General features: G+C 43.2%; 1 pseudogene; it reads right to left on the reverse strand.

The window, feature by feature from the left end:
- Positions 1-6,094: 6,094 nt before the first annotated feature.
- On the reverse strand, positions 6,095-7,667 carry LOC143634584 (G-type lectin S-receptor-like serine/threonine-protein kinase At4g27290 pseudogene; annotated as a pseudogene).
- Between the last annotated feature and the right edge of the window lie 11,337 nt (positions 7,668-19,004).

The raw sequence follows: 19,004 nt of genomic DNA on the forward strand, positions 1-19,004 counted from the left end.
AGACTCTTGGAGCATAGATCCGGCTGGGTGGACGAAGTTCCACATGTCCTTTGGGTGAACAGAACGCTAAAAAAGGCAAGCACGGGCGAAACCCCGTTTAGCCTCACCTATGGCACTGAAGCCATGGTCCCGGTCGAAATTGGTCTACCCTCACCAAGAGTCATGACTCAACCAGAAGACAATGATGCGGAAAGACGGTTATACCTCATGCTAACCGAAGAACGCAGAGACTTAGCCGCAGCGCGTGAAGAGACTACAAGCGACAAATGCAAAAGTACTACAACACGCGGGTAAAACTCTGTAACTTCAATGTCGGAGACTACATACCGCGTAACAACGAGGCTTCGAACCAAGAGCGCCCAGGAAAGCTGGCCCCGGTCTGGGAAAGGCCATACATTATTAAAGAAGTTTTGGGAAAGGGCGCATACCGGCTCGAAAGGCTCGATGGCACCCCCATCCCAAGAACATGGAATGAAGCTCAATTACGCAGATGTTACATGTAGATCAATTCCAAACTTGTAAAGAAAAGGCCTAGAGCCACTTCTAATGGAAATGATTCTCCTTATCACATTGTGTTGATAGCCTTACCTTTATACTTATGAACTGACCACACTGATATGCCGGTATTCACCGCATAAATGAGGAAGGAAGTAAGTCGTTGCGTGTGGAAAGCGGCAAAACCCACATAAATACAAAAAACGGTAGAAAATTTCTAAGGAAAAGATGAGGAAAACCTTCACGCTGATCAGATATAGGTGAAGTTTGGTCATCCTACTAAGTGAAAGTGACGGTTCTACCCGCACAATCATGATAGCGGAAACTGAACATTAGCCTATTATCAATCACGCGTCAAAAGGTTAACTTATTCAAAACACTTAGAAAATTGCTAAGTTAAACTGAAATATGCATGAGCAAAACATATAATGTTTACAAGGCAAGGCGTTAACAAAATATTTATATTCACAATAAAAATTCAAACATTACAAGAATGGCTAGGTATCTACCCGCCTACAAAAATATATCTCTATCCTAACGGTTGGAAGGGATCTCAAGGTTCACGCTTCAGGATCACTCCCTCCAAACCCGCTTAAACCCGCACCATCAGTTGGCTGCGGCGGTTCAAGGAAAGCCTTGAGAACAGCTAGCCCGTCATCAGCAGCAGCAATCTCGTTCACCTTCTCCACCACCGGATGCGGGAAGGCAGCATACTGGTTCATTGCTTGGTCGTAGGCAGCTTCAGTGTCCACGTCGTGTAGAGGAAAGTTGGAAGGCGGGATGCCTTTCTCAACAAACCCCAGACCAAGCAGGAAACCAGCCTTTTTCCCATCCTCATGAGAAGCGTTGAGGGCTGCACTCATGGCATCGTCATAAGATGTGTTCGCAAAAATCCGATGCACAACCTACAAAAAAAATATATATATATCAAAAACTTTTCTAAGTATAAAGAAAAGCGTAAAGAAATTATGAAGCTATGCGTACCTGAGGCAACGCTTCTCGCAGAAGCCACTCCTTATTTGTCAGAGCCTCCTGAAGGGTAGCTTGAGCTTGATCGCGGGCGCGTTCGGCTTCATTTCTGTTGAGGTTGGCAAGCAACACATCCTTAGCCGCAGCCTCTTCAACGCCCTTAAGCTTACGCTCAATGCGATCAAGCAAACCCTTCTGATCCAGTAGCTCTTGGAGCTTCTTGGCGTCTTCTAGGGCTAAAGCATCATGAGCCTGCTGAAGCTTCTCTAGTTTGGCTTTAAGCTCCTCATTCTCGGCGCGCAGAGGCTCAGCAATGGCTTCAGCTTTGGTGGCCCTCTCGGTCGCGTTACGCGCAGTCTCCTTGGCCAACCTAAGCTGCTCGTTGACAGCTTGGGTAGCCTTGGAGCGGGCCTCATGCCTGGCCTAGACCTCGACCTCAAGGTCCTTGAAGTCCTTCTCCTTCTCCGCTGCGGTGGCAGTGAGTCTCTTGTTCTCCTCCCGCAATGCTCGCGCCTGAGCCACTTCCAGGCTACGCACCGTCTTTAACTTGTCGTTTTCACGACAGAGTAGCTCGACGCGCGGCTGCATCCGGGCAAGGAGGATCCGGAGCTCATTGGATAGCCTACCCTCCTGGTAGCTGGCCATTGCCTCCCCCAACGCACCGCTTGGGGCGGCATGACGCGCCCACTCGACGCAGTCCGCAGCCGTTCGGAGGGTCGTTCCCCGGAGGATCTTCCACCGTGGAGCATACACCTCGTTGGAATCCGAAACTGCAAAAACAAAAAACAGTTAGAAAAAAAATGATAAAAATAGATAAGAGGCCAAAATAAACCCCACACGCCTGTAGGGTCGATAACAGGCCGGTAGCCGCCAAACCCATCACCCGAACCTAAGGGATATCCATCCAAGAGGTCAAGGAGATGGGAAGGGGGCAAAGATTGGCTAGAAGCCCCAACCTTGAACATACCTGAAGAACCGGCCACGGACGAGGTAGTCGCTGGCGCCGGAGGGGGCATGGTAGAAGCCACCGTGGTAGAGACCATCGGAGGTGAACTCATTGGAGTTGAACTCACAACTGTGGTCGCTGCTGCGGAGCTTGCAGAAGAAATCACCGCCGGCTCAGTGAAAGATGCGGTAAAGATGGCACTGACGGCCGGCGGAGATGACGTCATTACTGGAATAGTTGACTCAACGGTTTGAGCAACCGAACCAGCACCGGAAACAGGCGCGGCCGCCTGGGTCATCGCCTCGGATAGGTTGACCAAACCTATCGTCGTGGGTCCAGAACTGCTTCCGCCCGCACCGCTCTGGAATGCGGATGCGTCCACTCCTGCATAAAGAACAAAACATTAAAAACAATGGCGAAAAGAAATGCGGGAAAGGTGAATAAAAATTATACTTACGGGTTTTCTTAATCTTGAAAGTTCTGACGGGCGGGGACAAACCCGATGGAACTGGCCTCTTCACGCCAGTCACCGTCGTAACGCTTGGTTGCTCGGAGGTGACAGCTGTCCCAACCTCCGAGACAATGGTCTCACCACCACCAGGGTTCCCCGCCGCCTCCTCGCTTTCAGTCTCGGAATCAGACTGATTTCCCAGGTCGACGGCGGAGGTAACCTTCGCCTTGCCCTTCACGCCGGCAGCTTTCTTCTTCCTCACGAAGAAAGGCCCATCTGCGGATCCATCATCAGAAGATGATAAAATTAGAGGAACTCCAGCAGAAGTTTGAGCATTAAGAGGGCGAGGATTAAAGAATCCCTTACCTGGCCGCGTGGCGCTCAAAATCTCGTGGCCCTGCGGGTAGACCTCCACAAATCTATCCGCCGTCTGCTCCAAGATGGGCAACTCGTTCTCGTCAAGATCGCGAGTACCCAGCCGGGCGGGACCACCAGTCTCCCGCGGATGCAGGAGCGATTGTAAGTCGTTCACCTCTGAAATAAAAAGAAAAACAGTTAGAAGAAAAACCCTATATCAGCACATAAGACGGAGCATACCGTAAGGAGTAAAGTTCAAACCGTATTCGAGGATGATGGGTACTTGCGGAGTCTCAGAACCGGCATCCTTCCATACCCGGCTCATCCCAAGCATCACCATCCCAGACTCCGCAAAGCGGTAAACCGGAGTCTGGATCTGGGAGATCTTGGTAAACCATTCCGTCTCCTGGTAGTTGGAGGCGTGAAGGTTAGGGAGTGCCCTCCCATTCTTGAACGTCATCGCAATGGGGACGACGCGAGTGGAGATGTAGAAAAACTCCCGCTTCCAAGACCGAAGACTGCGCTCGGTAGCGCAGATCTTCAAACCCTTGATCCGAGTGACCAAAGTATACCAGCCCTGGATGCACCTCCAGGAGTAGAAGGTCATCAGGCGGTCGACGCGGGGCTCGCCCATTCAAAATGGCGAACCTTAGCGATCGCCATCGGGTGCACCTCCGTCAAGTGTACACCGTGTTTCTCCAGAACACGGTATACGAACTTTGTTAATGGGAATCTGAGATTCCCATATATGAAAAATGAGGCATAAACCCTTATCTTGCCCTTAGGGGCATCATACACCGTCTGGTGGGGTTCCGGAAACTAAGGCTCGTAAGGATCGAGCATGAACTTCTTGACGATATAGTGGTATAGATCGACAGAAAGAGAACACTGGCACTCGCCAGCAGTACTCTTATCGTCCTTATCGGATGCAGACGTCGGGTTCTCGAGGTAAATGTCAGATTCCTCGACGTTAACCTCAGAATCGTAAGTAGAAGAAGACATGGTGTAAGGGTTAAGAGAACGATTTCAGGAGAATGCTCGACGGAAAAGTTAGAGTATTCGCCGGAAATCGCTTAGAAGAAGAAGAGTGAAGTGAAGGTATGAATTGAGATGCACCCTCTCCCCCCTTTATATACTCATCGCAATGAATGCGATGAATTTAATGCGGAAGAGAGAGAAAGCACAGGTGCAATGAAACGGCGACACGTGGAAAAAGCAAGCTGGCAACAGCTGTCAAAAGGACGCGTGCCGTAAAACTCGCGCCCACGCGCCTGAAAAAGCGTCTGGAATGACCATATATCGTCACGTCGTCATAACTTCCTGCACGTCCTGAAGCCGTCAGAAGAAACCGTCAAGAGACGCCAACGTCACTTCAACCGTTTGGGCTGTCCTTATCCTTTCACCAACTCTTCGAATTTCAAAAAGATTAAAAAAGATTCAAAAATAAGAGGGAGTATACCCCTTACCTTGGAAAGCAAGAAACCGTAAGACAAGTGCGGGTACAGTGTCAAGGCGAAACCCTTCACATACTTAGCACTTGCAGGGAATTGAAACCAAGAAGGATCTTATGGGCCATGCTTGCGAAAAGAGAAATAACACCTCCGCATGGCGGGAACGTTGAGAACTAGATTGTTTGAAGCTTCAAGGTGGAAGTGGTGGTTTAACATAACTGATCACTATGTCCAAAACTACCAAAACCTCGTGAAGAATCTATACAAGTGAAACACAACGCTCCCGACTCGCGAAGAGATTAAACATCTACCCGCATCATGACCAAAGATCAGGCAGAAAAGTCGGGAATTTCTGCAAGTGACATTAGGAAAACTGCGGGAAGAATCCCCACGGAAAACCTTAAAAAACGAAAACCCCTCTTTAAATCCCCTTGCTTAAAGTCCAAAAGTTCCCCTCACTTATTAACAATTCATGAGAAGAACAATGGACTGGGGGGACTTGAAGAGGTAGGTCCCCGCAAAGCCCAGTTGGACCCGCAAGACATACCTTGAAGAGGTACGTCTGCGCAAGGACCAGCTGGTTCCGCATGACCCACCATGCTCAGAGAGATGAAGACCTTACACGCAGTAAGCCAGCTGTTCACGCAGGAAAGCCTCCCTTGGTACAGTACCCTACCTGTTCCCGCAGCTGTGGGTACAAGCCAAGAAGGAAGGCTACCCGCACTAACAGTATGGCTACACGCATAAGGCACTAACTCTTATACTTCAGCAATGTCACCTGAGGAAGGAATGAGCAAGGCGGGAATATTCCCGCCCAAAAGAGCCAGTCCGTACGCTTTTGGAAGATCATTTGGCAGGTATGGACAAAATAGACAAGATCTGACCAAAGCAGCCCATGAACCAATCACAGGGTGACAGCTCACCGACAATAGTACGAGGAGGAGCACGCTCCAGTACAAAATGTCACTATCAGCCGCGCTCTACCCACCAACTCCCATCGTGGCACGTATGTAGCCTGTAGTTGGTGGAAAAGGAATATTATATACAGCTGGCCGTACCTGCTTGGAAACCTACCTTCGGCTATAAATACTCCAACACCTTGGAACGGTATGATGATCTTATCCTCTCTCTAGCTATTTCTCTCAATATACACATATTCAGAGCAATCTAGTCTGATTCTCACGCCGGAGGGTGGTCACAAGGAGGAACCCCCTTCTCAGTGACGAGCTCACGGTGTCTGTTTTGCAGGTCAAGAAGAATAACCATCTTTGCCGGACCTAACCCTCGTGGGAAACATCTACCTGACCCTAAGATTATCCTTAATCGGCCGGGGTCGTTTAGTGTTTCTTCATACGTGTATATTGGATTTGGTTTACTAGGAAAAACACTAAACCTAACACCGGTCCACGGTCCAAATCTCAACTGTTAAACCGAACCTCGCCTTTGAAACGCTTGTGGATATCCATTTGTATCCATCCAACTTACATACAGACCCGGAGAAGGATCATCCATACTTTTCCAAGATGTCAAGCGCATGTCTAGGCCCGTTACCAAATCCTTCCCAAATTTCATTCCGGCTAACAACGTGTCAGTTGGGTAATCAAAGCTTTGCCAAATGAAATCTCGGTCAGTGCTATTACTATTATTATTATTATTATTATTATCATAGACAACAAGGTTACCAGAATCAAGAAGCTTTGCTGCAAGGTTATTGTTACTGACAGAAACCGATGAATTTGAAGACCAGATCACGGTGTTATTATCACGAAACAGCAGTAGCTTTCCATTGTTATTGACTCTGAGCACGCCTGTGGTACCGGTGAGTGGAGTTTCTCTTTTGGCAACCCATACAACCGTCTGAGGAGATATTTTCTTAAACCATATCCCCAAGTATCGGTTCCTCGAGTTACCAGGGGTAAAGAAGCCCAACTCATATGTTCCGTCAGCTGAAACAAGTGTATCATTGTCTCTGAGTGCTTGGCCTGCAGTTATCGTGTCCACTGCAGCAGAATATGATAACAACACAAAGTGCTAGAAAACAACATAAGTTGCGAAAAAACACTGATACATATTGTTTTTTTAGAAGCTCTATCTTGAACAAATTAATTTTTTTGTTTTTTATTTGTTTAGAAGCTCTATCTTGAACAAATTTTGTTCCATTGATGCGTTTTGCAGTCGTCTGTTTAACTAAATACTTGTGCAGGTTGAGACACAATAAGTTTAGGTCCAGTTATTGATCATAATTGTCTCTTTGAATTAAATAAACATAGACCCACAAAATATTAAATCTATCCTGATAACCGTTTGTGAAGACTTTGCTATAAGTGCTTGTGTTTTATGACAACTTGACATGGTCTTATACCCATAGCATTCTTTATAGCATAATGATGGGTCCTCATACTTCCGCTGCTTTCATTGGATCGGATAACGGATTATTCGGATTTGAAAATTTTAGGGCAGTATCCGAAATCCAATCAAATCCGAATTAGGTATATTCCTATCCGATCCGAATCTATCCGAATAATCCGAAATGATCCGAAAATAACCTAATAACATTTTTTTCTAGTTTTTGGTCCCCCAACATTTTTTACACATTTAGAATCACAATAAACATACAAAACCGGAAAATATAAATTAGTCTTGAACATAAATTTAAAGTTTAAACTGCAAACAATAGTCTATGTAAACATACAAAAATGGCAAATACCACTAAAAACATGTTATTTATTCCGATTAATATCCGAATAATCCAAATTTTTTAAAATTTCTTATTCCAATCCGAATTAGTTGTTAGGATATTCAGATCGATCCGATATGAATAAGAAATGGGATCAATTTTTTTGGGTTTCGGTTTCGATTCGGATTATTTCGGATTTCGTTAACACCCCGACCGGGTCGATTACGCACGTTACGCGGCGCTGAACGCGCGTTTTCCGGCCCCAGTACATGTAACCAGCTCCGCATGCATAACCGGCACTAGAATGCATGTAACCGGCATTTAAGCACGCGTAACCTACGCCTGAACGCAGGTAAGTAGATAAACGGTGCCGAAAACCAGAAACAAAGATGAAATGCACAGAATTTTAAAAAAATAAAATAAAAACATTTTGATCTGAAATCCGTCTAACCCGAAACTTGCCCTTTCGACCCGAACAAAAATAATTTTTTTTCACTTGACCCATTCCATTCCGACCCTAACTCATTCGCCCTGACACAACCCGTTTGCAAGTCCTATAAAACTAGTAATAACTATAATGAACATAATCATTATGGTATTCTTCTCTTAATCTAACATAAATTTTACAACCAATTAAAAATGCAATGCAATGCAGATCAAATACTAACTTCATATAAATTGATGTTGAAAACGGTTTGTGAACATGAGGAACATAAAATCAGAATCAGGTGTAGATAAGTTGGACACCAAACTGAGTTTCTATAAGATGCGTACGTAACTTTGGTTCAATTATCATATGATCATGTATCAAATTTCAGACAACTTGGAATAAATAACAATGAGATTAAGAGACTCACGATATGTCGGTGGCGATGGTCGAGTTGAATATGGGTTGTATGGAGCAACATATTATTTTATTGGAACATCATCAACCAACACCTTCCAAAATATCTGACACGATCAATTATTTCTTGTCAGTAAACTCGTTGCCCAATATTTATTTTTTAATAATAGACTTTTTTTAATATTAATTTACTAAAAGAATCTCACTTGAATTTTAGAAGCGTAAATTACTACAACCCATTCCAAAAAATACAAAATACAAAAATTTGGGTGTTCGGTTCGAGACTTGTTGGATCTTTAAAAATTCATCAAGTTCGGTTCGGCCGAGAAGGAGGCGTATCATACAATTGTGATTCTTTCTTGTTGGAAGATTTTCAAGGCGAGAAACAAAAACGTTTTCCAAGGTAAAGATGTCAAGATTGAAGAGGTGATAGGAGATATAAAGTCGCATGACTTTTTGTGTTTTAAATGCAGGTCGAAACATAGAACTTTTGATTGGTTAAGATGGTGTAGTTTTGAGTTAATGCAATCTCTTTGTAGGTGCTTTGTGGCCTCTCCGGGTTGTGGAGTTGGTGTTGTTGATTGTTGATAATATCAGTGGCGGACTTACATTATACAGAAGGGGGGCAGCTAATTTTTTTTTCCCGGTGTGTTAATATACATGAAAATTTTGATCCCCCCCCCCCCCCCCGATAAAATTTTATAAGTTCCCCTCTTAATTTGCCGGAACTGTGTTAATGAATATTATAATCGGAGATGGTGAGTGATGATGTTTTAGATGTTGATGACTACGATAGAAAAATAGTAAGTTTGCAAGTTTGTTGGTGGGTTAACATACAATAAAGGTTTATCATACATTAAGTGTGGGACCTTTCAGAGCGTTAGATTAAAAAACACGCGGTGGCAATTTCGTAAATAACCCAATAGTAGTTCGCGATCAAAATTCGTCGATTACAAATCGACTCTGATCCAAATTTGGAACTCGTCGCTCAATCTAATCCAATTTCTAAACTCTATTCACAGCTTAAAGTATGAAATCTCTAGAGTCAAAAACCAAATCAAAATCGAACGGCGTTGAACATCAAAAAATCTTCAAAATTGATCAAAAATGATAATTTAATCAATCGAATTGATGTGTAGAAGTATTTAGATTCATCAATCGATTATAGAATTACAGAAATAATGCACTCAATCGAGCTCTGATTAGGGTTCAAAATATTATATTTAAACGTTCTGAAACAAAGCTGAAAACCTTTAAACGTTCTAACCAAAAAAGAACATCTTAAAACATTCTAATACATTCAAAGAAGTTCCGTGTATTAAAAAAAATGAACATCTTTAAACGTTCTAATACGTTCTAAGAATTTCTGGGTGTTTAAAAAAGTTTGGAAGTTCTGATAAAGTTTAGAAGTTCTAAGAAGTTCTGGGTGTTCAAAAAAGTTTAGAAGTTCTGATAAAGTTTAGAACTTGTGTTCAGAACCTCTAAAACTAACAAAAAAAACTAAACACATGTAACATGAAATTGAACACTGAAATCACTTCATATAATCTCGTAATCAACAAACAATCGTCAATCGACCGTCAATTTGATCATATGAATAAAATATGGAACGTCTGCAACTGGGTTTCTGCAAATGGCGCTTAAAACTTTAAACGTTTGGTTAAAATCCATCACTCAAAACTCAAAATTGATCAATTGAAACTCCAAATTGATGATTAATTGGACCAATTTCAAAGTTTAATTGATCAATTAGTTCAACAATTTCAATTACAATTGGTCAATTTTATCAACTGGCCAGTGAACAAGTCGTGACGTAGGAAGATGGTGTACGGTGGACGGAATCGTTGGATGGTGGACGGTGGACAGAATCGTTGGATGGTGACGGATTGCTGAACGGTCATGGTGAAGGTGGATGGAATCGATGGGGGCAGCGAATCAGATTTGATGAAAATTACAGTATTACCACTGCGTGTTATTTGAAATCGGCGGGGATACGAGTCACGTACGTAATGTACGATTAAGGATTATTGTATTGGATCATTTATCTTGATATCCAATTCCTTTAACTGTTTTTTTGAAGTCCATGCGCTATTGTACTATAATAATAATTTTTAATTATAAAATCATCACATTTAGGTTCAAAATTATTTGGTGTATATCCAATGTTTTATAAATTACAAAAAGCTTATACTTTACTTTTGTGTATATTTCCAGTTACAGTTATATAATATATAAGAGTTCTAAAATTAAAATGAATCATTTAGCTTTTATTTAACACTTATTAATATAAATAAATTTTAATATATATTTTCTTTTTTTTATAAAATTCTAACTATACGGTTGTGACATTTTTATCTTTGTTATTGTGCATTACGATGTTTAGTTTGTTTACATCGTTTTCCGTTTTCATTAACTATATAATATATAAAAACCCGCGAAGAAAATTTTTATAAATATTATATTTTTGTTATGCATTTGTAATGACGTTAAATGTACTTATGTTGATTATATATGACTTTACAAGCTTTTGAACCCGTGTATTACACTGAATTTGTCAAATGATTATATATAACTTTATTTGCTTATCTTTTTTATGTGATCGACCTGACCCGAAATGGACCGCAAAAATTTATTATATGGAGAATGGAGATAGACAAATGACCTTTAAATATTTTCGCCTCCAATGAAAAAAAATTTTGGGTCCGGCGCAGGATAATCCACCATTTTATATAGGAATGAAGGTGCTCTTGGCTCGACGTCGTTTTTCTATTCTACTAGAACCCTTCTTTTTTTATTGGGTTGTAATTGTAATGTAAATAGTTTGCGATGGAGCTTGAGTAGAAAGTATTGATTAATTTCTCATGGGCAACGATCTAGGGTAATGCCAATCAATAAATTGGAACAACTTCGTAAGTATATCTTCGATATACACAGTTTGAAAAAAACTACATCAACTATGTTGACTAGAAAAGTTCCAAGAGATTTTTCCTCATAATAACAACTTTAGCAAATCATTAAATGTTAACAAAACAACTAAGCTTTAGCTTACGCATTTTAGCACTAAAATACATAAAAAGTACTATCAGACCTACATTCTAACCAATTAGAAGTTGATACGTGCTATATCAGCTTATAAGCAGCAAAATTTACACCGGCTTAGCCGAGGTCTCTCTTCTTAGAGTTGGTTATTTTGTTTTTCTTTTGCTTCTCTTTAACCACGATTCAATGATTGTACACTAACAATTCGATACAAAAAAATCTACCTATGGCCACTGTTACTAATCAACTAAACCACACTATTAAATATGAGGGCAGATTTGGGAGTAAGTATAGCTCGGTTAAAATGGGTTGTACCATGTGGAGGCCTCTTGAGATCGTGCCCAACTCGCATTGGAAAATGTCTAAGTTTTTGTTGGTTAGACTCTTAAGCGGACATGGGAGCATACACGATGGAGGTACTTAAAAAAGACTACACACCAGCCCTATTCGGAGTTTGCTCTCTCATAACAAAAAAACGGGTTCAAAACATCCAAGCGTCTTCCCTCTCTCATATACATCGACTTTAACTATTTTCAGCAAGCATGCCCCTATCTTCCATGCAAACATAAAGGCACTTAATAGATCAATACTTTGAACTTAGAGTAAAGTGTCATTTTCGTTCCCGTGATTTGTCAAATAATGCGAATTTAGTCTAAAAAGTTTATTTTTTGCATATAGACGTACCACGTTTCCAAATTATTGCCAGTTACATCCAAATCACTAACCCCATTAAATTTAATCGTTAAGTCAGGGGTAGACATGTATTTTCAGTCTTTCATTATTATAATATTTATTTCAGTGAATGGCAGTTTTCGTCTCATTGGTTTATACAAATATGCGGTTTTAGTCCAGTAATTTTGAATTTGCAATTTTCGTCTAAAACTTACCATTGCAAACAACCATTAACTACCACTGATTGACTTGTATCTAGGTCGTGACCCCAAAGGTCAACCACCATTTCTATCCCATCTACCACCGCTAATTAACTACCACCAGCTAACCACCACTGCTGTAACAGCCCGACCAAAGGCGGATTATACATCGGGGCGCCACATATTGTTTCATTACTCGTGACACTATTGGGTGTCAATATTTAATAAATACATTTATTCGCGCACGCGCAAGGTAAACACAAGATAACATAAATCATCATAAATCAATATATTATAAATCATAATAATCGAACAGCAATAACTTGTCTTGATACATTTTAATCTAGGTCCAAAATAAAGAAAACTTCCTATGTGTCCACAAGCTCCAAAACAGCTACTGCAAACCTGAACATGTGTTAAAATAAACGTCAAACACTTGCGTGTTGGTGAGAAATCAAGTTTAATACAATACATAGATAACCATAAATCTGCGCGCAACATGTGTATGTCTGGTTTTCAACAAGGGTGTAATCTGATCGGGACCAACTCTAAGATTCATAAGACTGCCAGTGCTCACAATTGAGCTCACAAACAAGACAAACTGTGCATGTGCAAACAAAAGAGAAAATCATAAACGATAGTTCTCCCGTGTTCATCTAATGGTACCATGAAAACTGCGGAATAGACCGACAAGACGGTTAATGATCCACACATACAAATAAACAGCCAAGTCTACGTCCTCAACACATGGGATACTGCGCGACTAAAGTTCATAAACAGTTTAAGACTCTAAGTTTGTATGAACACATGAACATCCCAAAACATTAAAAGCAAAAAGGGATTAGGTACGAGATTACTCACTTGATAAACGATGCGGTGTAAGATAAAGCAAGAACCAACTTTAAACAAGCACAAGTTAACCTATAAATAAGATTATTGTTTTAATGATTTGTTTTAAGTCTTGATTATAAGTTAGCATAATTAATAAGTAAATTATTATATATAATATATATATATATATTACCGGAAAAGCAGGGCAGAACAGGGAGGAAGACGGAGGCAGAGAGGAAGACGGCAGAGAGAGCAAGGAGCAAGAGAACAGGAGAGATTAAGTGTTGGTGTGTGATGTGTTAGGAAAAATAATATTATTATTTATAGAGAAACCCTAGGGAACACAATCCCTAGAAAAGGGGAAAAGATCTTCAACAGGATCAAGCAAAAGATATCAAAAAGCATAAGAATCCAAAAGCAAAAGATATCAAAAGATATGGCAGCTGCAGGGGGCAAAGGAAAAGCTGACAGGAAACAGTAAAAAGCATGGGCGGGTCAGATAAAGGTACAGGTCAAGCATGGAAAAGCAGATCTCCAAAGATAATGTCAGTCACTTTTTCTGCCAACCAATGGGGTTGGTGCGCATGCTGCGCCAAAAGTGGCTTTTCAGACATAAAGCAGATTAGGTCAACAGCTCAAAAGATAAGACAACACAAAAGCAAACGGCTAGATTAAACAGAAGAAAACTCAAAGGGTTTAGCGCGAGAAGGCTGACACGGAAGGTCAAGAGAGCGCGAGCGCGAAGGCAGACAGAACTAACCTTAACGCGTCGCGGAAAGAACTACATTTCTAAGCGCGCCGCGGGAAGAATCACATTTCTTAGCGCGCCGCGGGAGGAACTAAAATTCTTCGCGCGTCGAGGGATGAACTACGATTCTTAGCGCGCTGCGAGAAGAACTACAAATCCTTAGCGCGTCGCGGGAAGAACTACCGTCCTTCGCGCGCTGCGAGAAGAATTACAATTCTTAGCGCGCTGCGAGAAGAGTTCGTCTCGCGTATCGCTGTAACAGGTGGTCTTCACGCAGGATTCCTTGTAAGGGATCTGGCGCGTGGAGCTGCGCAGACAACCTTAGGCGGGAAGGAACAAAGGACAAGCAAAGAGTTAGAAGAAAAAGAGGGAAACAAGGCTTAAGGGCGGGACGGCGACAAGAGGGAAAAGAAGGCGGAAAGAGAGAAGGAGAGGGACGGGACGGCGGAAAGAAAGAGAGAGAAAGAGGCGGGAAGGAAAATATATATTATTATTAAAAGTAAAATATAAGTATAAATAAATATTAAATCATAAAAGAAAGAGATCGGGTAAGAGAAACGGGTACCTGGGTCGGGTCGGATCAGGGCAGATGTTACAGTCTCCCCTACTTTAAGAAATTTCGTCCCGAAATTTATCTCGAAGTAGGTTGCGCAGAGAACAGGTGCGGGTACTTGATCTTCATTTGATCTTCCCTTTCCCATGTAAACTCGGCTCCGCGCTTGGACTCCCAGCGAACTTTAACAATAGGGATACGACTGCGCTTGGTTTGCTTAACCTCGCGATCCATAATCTCAACAGGTTTCTCAACGAAATGCATAGTTTCATCAACTTGAACTTCATCAAGTGGAATGTGAAGGTTCTCGTCAGCTAAACACTTCTTGAGATTGGATACATGGAACGTTGGATGCACATTACTGAGCGCGGGCGGCAGGTCAAGTCTGTAGGCAACTTTTCCCACACGCGCGAGAATCTTAAATGGTCCAACATAACGAGGAGCAAGCTTACCTTTCTTCCCAAAGCGGACAACACCTTTCCAAGGCGACACTTTGAGGAGAACAAGATCACCAACTTGAAATTCGAGAGGCTTCCGCCTACGATCTGCGTAACTCTTCTGTCGGCTTCTGGCAGTCAGCAGATGATCACGGATCTTGGCGATTTTATCGGTTGTCTCTTGAACAAGTTCGGGTCCTGTGATTTGAGTTTCACCCACTTCGCTCCAACAGATCGGGGAGCGGCACTTACGACCGTAAAGTGCTTCAAATGGGGCCATACCGATACTGGAATGATAGCTGTTATTATAAGAGAACTCAATCAAAGGCAGGTGTGAATCCCAATTACCTCCAAAATCAAGAACACAAGATCGGAGCATATCCTCAAGAGTTTGAATAGTTCGCTCAGACTGACCGTCAGTCTGAGGATGATATGCCGTACTCATGTCCAAGCGAGTTCCTAGCGCAGATTGGAGAGATTTCCAAAAGCGAGATATAAAACGGCCATCGCGATCGGATATGATGCTCAAAGGAGTACCATGGCGGCAGACAATTTCCTTGACATAAAGCTGCGCGAGTTGCTCAACACGGTAGTTTTCACGAATGGGCAGAAAGTGAGCAGACTTAGTCAAACGATCCACTATTACCCAAATGCTATCATGTTTGCTTGCTGTCAAAGGTAACTTGGTAATAAAGTCCATTGCTGCACATTCCCATTTCCACGTAGGAATTTCTGGTTGTTCGAGCAAACCAGATGGGCGTTGGTGTTCAGCTTTCACTTTAGAACAAGTCAGACATTTAGCTACGAACACAGCAATATCCTTTTTCATACCAGGCCACCAATAAGTTATGCGCAAATCCTTGTACATCTTATCAGCGCCAGGATGAATAGAATACCGAGATTTGTGCGCTTCACTCAGGATATCAGCGCGAAGATTCTCATCAAAGGGAATCCAGATGCGATTGAGATAACAGAGAATTCCACTCAGATTAGGTACAAAGAGCGCTTCCGCGCCACACGCTAACTCGGCGCGAAGGTTACCATTACTGATGGATGCGCGCTGCGCGTCACGAATACGCGATTCAAGGTTGCTTTGGATCGGCGCGAAGTGAAGCTGGGTGCGCGGCAAGATACAGTTAAGTTGGCAGGGTTTTCGGCTGAGCGCATCGGCTACCACATTAGCCTTACCAGGATGATACCGGATCTCACAATCGTAATCGCTGATGAGTTCGTTCCATCGGCGTTGCCTCATGTTAAGTTCCTTTTGATCAAAGATATGCTGAAGGCTTTTATGGTCAGTGTAGAGGATACACTTAGTACCATAAAGGTAGTGTCTCCAGATCTTCAAGGCAAAAACAACTGCACCAAGTTCGAGGTCGTGAGTTGTATAATTCTTTTCATGAACCTTAAGTTGCCTTGATGCGTAAGCGATAACCTTGCCTCGTTGCATAAGAACACAACCGAGACCTTGGTTGGAGGCATCGCAATACACGACAAAATCATCATTACCCTCAGGTAGCGCAAGAACAGGAGCTTCACACAACAAACGCTTGAGCGTTAGAAAGGCTTCTTCTTGCTTCGAGCCCCAAATATACGGTTTACCTTTGTGCGTTAGAGCTGTTAAAGGCAAAGCGATCTTCGAGAAGTTCGAAATGAAGCGCCGGTAATAACCAGCTAAGCCCAGAAAGGAACGGATCTCGGTAGGAGTAGATGGCGTAATCCAGTTCTTGATTGCTTCAATCTTGGATGGGTCGACATGAATACCCATCTTGTTTACAACATGACCAAGAAACTGTACTTCATCCGACCAAAATTCACACTTGGAGAGCTTAGCATAGAGCTGCTCGGTTCGAAGCTTTTGCAACACCAACCGAAGATGTTGCTCATGCTCGGCCTTGGTCTTAGAATACACCAGAACATCATCGATAAACACGATCACGAATTTATCCAAGAAAGGCCTACACACCCGATTCATTAGATCCATGAAAACGGCGGGTGCGTTGGTTAAACCGAAGGACATGACCAAGAATTCAAAATGGCCATAGCGAGTTCGAAAAGCAGTCTTCGGAACATCTTCATCGCGGATGCGCAACTGGTGATAGCCAGAGCGGAGATCAATCTTCGAGAAACAAGAGGCACCTTGGAGTTGATCAAAGAGGTCGTCAATACGCGGTAAAGGATACCGGTTTTTAATGGTGAGTTTGTTCAACTCGCGGTAATCAATACACATGCGAAACGATCCATCTTTCTTTTTAACGAACAACACCGGAGCACCCCAGGGCGAGGAGCTAGGGCGAATGAATCCTTTAGCAGTCAACTCTTGAAGTTGACTGGCCAATTCTTGCATCTCAGCGGGTGCAAGACGGTAAGGAGATTTAGCTACGGGGGAAGCACCAGGGACAAGATCAATACGGAACTCGACTTCACGAGCGGGAGGAATACCAGGAAGATCATCAGGAAAAACTTCAGGGAAGTCACGCACAACAGGGATATCGCGAAGCTTCTTCTCTTCAGCAGGTTTAACCACATGGGCTAAGAATGCAACACACTTCTTCCGCATGAGCCTTCGGGCTTCGGCGCAAGACATAAGTTTAAGACCGCGGAAGGGTTTTTCGCCGTAGATATGAAGATCACCATTTTCTCGAGGTATGCGAATCATCTTCTTGGCGCAAATAACTTCGGCGCGATTCTTCGAAAGCCAGTCCATACCAATGATAACATCAAAGCTCCCAAGAGGCATGGGGATGAGGTCGATCAGAAAGTCGTTTTCGTTAAGGTTAAGCGTGCAATCCTTAATCACCGAGTTAATTAAAACAGTTTCGCCATTAGCCAATTCAACTGAAAAATCTTCTTTTAAGTCGCTACGCGGTCGCGCAAGCTTCTGCTCGAAGGCGCGAGAGATAAAACTTCGATCGGCGCCAGTATCAAAAAGTATAGAAGAATAAAATCCGTTAAGCAAAAATGTACCATTAACTACGTCATTATTCGCTTGCGCTTGGTGCGCGGTTATGTTAAAAGCTCGTCCACGCGTTACTTGGTTCGAAATCTGGTTCACCGGATTCGCTTGCATAATCTGAACTTGTAGCCTTGGGCACGCGTTCCGGAAATGACTGGGATCACCGCAGTTAAAGCACGATCTGGGTCGTGGGTTTTGGTAGGTTGGTTGTGGGTTCTGCGGGTAGACTGGTGGTGTTGGCGCAATTGGATTGGCGAGAAGGACTCTACAGTTTTCAGCAGTGTGACCAGTACGGCCACATCGGTTACAAAGTCGACACGGGGTTTGGGTTGGGTGGTGAAATCTACAGGTTGGGCAAAAGGGATGGTTTCCTGTGTAAGGTTTCTTAGTTGGCGGGGCAGGGAGTGCTGGACTGGTTAAGGCATAGTTGTGGGCTACAGGAGGTGTTGGGTAAGCTGACAGAGGGTTAGGCGCGTAAACTGGAGGTTGATAAATGGGTTGCTGGACAATGGGCGGGTTGGTAAGCGCGTAAGCTTGTCTGCGCCTACGTTTCTGGTTATGGTTTGAGGGTTCAGGTTTGGTTTCTGTTGGTTCAGGGGCAGTCTTGGTGAGTTTGGTCTTCTCAGTTCCCCGCAGGAACAGGGTTCCTGCTCTGACATGGTTGTCGCTGAGCACAGCGGCCAACTCGATGGCGTCAGAGAGGGTAACTGGGTTTCTGGCCCATACAGAATCTTGAATTTCCATGGGGAGACCCCCAAGGAATTTCTCTATGGCTCGGCGTGAAGGGGTAACAAGGTGAGGGACCAGTAAGCTTAGCTCGTGGAAGCGCGTCGCGTACTCGCGCGCTTCGCCACTGTATTGCTTCAAGTTCCAGAATTCTTCCTCCAGGCGCTTAACTTCGTTGGGAGGGCAGAATTCTCGCGTAAGAATTTCCTTGAATTCCTCCCAGAGCATGCTGGAAGCAGCTTCTGCGCCACGCGCATGAGCTACTCCATTCCACCATGTAAGCGCTCTAGATTCCAGGACACTGGAAGCATACAGGGTTCGTCTGTCTGAGGGGCATTGGGTGTGGAGGAAAGCGTTTTCTATTTTCTCAAGCCACTGGAGCATCACGGTGGCTCCTTCAAGACCTGTGAACTTTGGAGGGTTACCCGCGTTAAAGGACTTAATGTTATAACTGGAGGTGTTGGTATTGTTTTGGCTCAAAGCTTGGGCTATTGCGGCGGCCATTTCCTGGGAACGTTGCTGTCTACGCATGCGCGAGGCTTCTCTTCTCTGAAATCGGCGAGATAGCGGAGGCATTCTATAAAAATTTTAATTTTTAGTTAATATCTTGGTTTTATCGCAAAGTATAACTTTATAAAGCTTGGTTTCGCAG

Source organism: Bidens hawaiensis, unplaced genomic scaffold (genome assembly GCF_021521415.1).
Source record: "Bidens hawaiensis isolate Kalapana, Puna unplaced genomic scaffold, B.hawaiensis_p1.1 tig00007137_1, whole genome shotgun sequence".
Classification (NCBI taxonomy): domain Eukaryota; kingdom Viridiplantae; phylum Streptophyta; class Magnoliopsida; order Asterales; family Asteraceae; genus Bidens; species Bidens hawaiensis.